The sequence below is a fragment of the Pristiophorus japonicus genome, chromosome 7 (genome assembly GCF_044704955.1).
Source record: "Pristiophorus japonicus isolate sPriJap1 chromosome 7, sPriJap1.hap1, whole genome shotgun sequence".
NCBI classification, from domain to species: domain Eukaryota; kingdom Metazoa; phylum Chordata; class Chondrichthyes; family Pristiophoridae; genus Pristiophorus; species Pristiophorus japonicus.
In genome coordinates, this window is record NC_091983.1 from 69,419,125 (window position 1) to 69,421,940 (window position 2,816).

Sequence of the window (2,816 nt, forward strand, 5' to 3'; positions counted from 1 at the left end):
GAATGGGTGGGGGGGCCACTTGTCATCAGCGACCTCACTGACATGGAAGAGCGGGTGCTCTCACTAGTGGGGACCCACCCCCGATCGGCCACGCAGGCGGCTGCAGACCCTGAAGTGATGCCACGTGAGTAAAGTATACACCATTGCGTGATGTAAAGTCAATAGATGCCACACCCACTCATATCCGAACAATAATACATGATAGATGATTTCTAAAAGTGTCCTATAAATAATGCTGGCCTCATGAGAATCATTGCAATGTAGAATGTGTTGATGGACATGAAATGTGATGTCTGCAATGATTTGTGAGCGGTGGTGCTTTTGTTGTGCATATGTTGTGTGTAGCGCTGGACTCACCTTGTGACCTCAGCACTCGCTTCTCCCCAAATAACCTCATTTGTGTTTTGCAGCTCAGCCAGCAGCGTGGCCCCAGGCAAAACCACAGAGGCCAGAAGGTGGGGGCGTGGGGCCGGACTCGGTGGACGATCCTTCATCTGGTGCTGAGGAGCTCCGATTCTCGCCTGTCAATCAGCTGGGTCTATTCTCCACGGATGAGAGCGCCGACTTTGAGGAGTCGACATCGCCAGGCTCCAGAAGGCATTCCACCCCAAGGCCATCTAGTGCTCCTCCGGTCATTCCCACCTCCACTCTGGAGGTACCGGGCCCAAGCACCCCAGGTGTCCCCAGGATGGCGCCGACCCCACGGAGGTTTCGTGGACACGCAGGTCTGCTACAAGAGTGCAGAATGAGAGTGGAGAGATGGCACAGTTGTCCAGGAAGACTGTAGACATAGGTGACCAGATCCTACATGCATTGGGGGGCATATCCCGACAACTGGCCAGCATCTCCGGCACCATGACGGAGTATGTTCCGCGGATGGCGGAGGCGATAGCCAGGAACATTTGTGGCACAGGCCTCCCAGTGGTCCCGGGAGCGCGGCACTCCACCCCTAGGTTCTGCACCCCCAGTGCCAACGACACATGAGAGGCAGGAGCAAGATCCTGCTTCCGGATCTGAGAATGTTCCCACCTCGGCACCCCCCGCTCCCAGATCCATGCAACCACTGGCTCTGCCTTCATTCCCCGCAATGAGGCACCGCCTAAGGAGCTCCTCGGCCAGGCGGCATGGAGCGAGAAGGAGATGGGGTAGAGGTGAGGAGAAGAAGGGGAGGGGAGACGGAAAGTGAGGTGCATGTCCGCAGGTGATGGCTTTGAGGTGATGGCTTTGTTTATCTTCAAAGATAAACAAAGCCATCACCTGCGGACATGCACCTCACTTTCCGTCTCCCCTCCCCTTCTTCTCCTCACCTCTACCCCATCTCCTTCTCGCTCCATGCCGCCTGGCCGAGGAGCTCCTTAGGCGGTGCCTCATTGCGGGGAATGAAGGCAGAGCCAGTGTTTGCATGGATTTGTGAAAGGGAAATCATGCTTGACAAATCTTCTGGAATTTTTTGAGGATGTTTCCAGTAGAGTGGACAAAGGAGAACCAGTTGATGTGGTATATTTGGACTTTCAGAAGGCTTTCGACAAGGTCCCACACAAGAGATTAATGTGCAAAGTTAAAGCACATGGGATTGGGGGTAGTGTGCTGACATGGATTGAGAACTGGTTGTCAGACAGGAAGCAAAGAGTAGGAGTAAATGGGGACTTTTCAGAATGGCAGGCAGTGACTAGTGGGGTACCGCAAGGTTCTGTGCTGGGGCCCCAGCTGTTTACACTGTACCTTAATGATTTAGACGAGGGGATTAAATGTAGTATCTCCAAATTTGCGGATGACACTAAGTTGGGTGGCAGTGTGAGCTGCAAGGAGGATGCTATGAGGCTGCAGAGCGACTTGGATAGGTTAGGTGAGTGGGCAAATGCATGGCAGATGAAGTATAATGTGGATAAATGTGAGGTTATCCACTTTGGTGGTAAAAACAGAGAGACAGACTATTATCTGAATGGTGACAGATTAGGAAAAGGGGAGGTGCAAAGAGACCTGGGTGTCATGGTACATCAGTCATTGAAGGTTGGCATGCAGGTACAGCAGGCGGTTAAGAAAGCAAATGGCATGTTGGCCTTCATAGCGAGGGGATTTGAGTACAGGGGCAGGAAGGTGTTGCTACAATTGTACAGGGCCTTGGTGAGGCCACACCTGGAGTATTGTGTACAGTTTTGGTCTCCTAACCTGAGGAAGGACATTCTTGCTATTGAGGGAGTGCAGCAGACTGATTCTCGGGATGGCGGGACTGACCTATCAAGAAAGACTGGATCAACTGGGCTTGTATTCACTGGAGTTCAGAAGAATGAGAGGGGACCTCATAGAAACGTTTACAATTCTGACGGGATTAGACAGGTTAGATGCAGGAAGAATGTTCCCAATGTTGGGGAAGTCCAGAACCAGGGGACACAGTCTAAGGATAAGGGGGAAGCCATTTAGGACCGAGATGAGGAGGAATTTCTTCACCCAGAGAGTGGTGAATCTGTGGAATTCTCTACCACAGAAAGTTGTTGAGGCCAATTCACTAAATATATTCAAAAAGGAGTTAGATGAAGTCCTTACTACGAGGGGAATCAAGGGGTATGGTGAGAAAGCAGGAATGGGGTACTGAAGTTGCATGTTCAGCCATGAACTCATTGAATGGCGGTGCAGGCTAGAAGGGCCGAATGGCCTACTCCTGCACCTATTTTCTATGTTTCTATGTTTCTATGTTTCTATGGGGCGAGGGGGCCACCCTGTTGGTTTGCATTTGTTTCCTGTGTTGCTGGACATGTTGACCAATTTAATTGATGTCAATGTTCGAAAAAGTGGGGTGGGGTTGAGGTGTTTTTCCC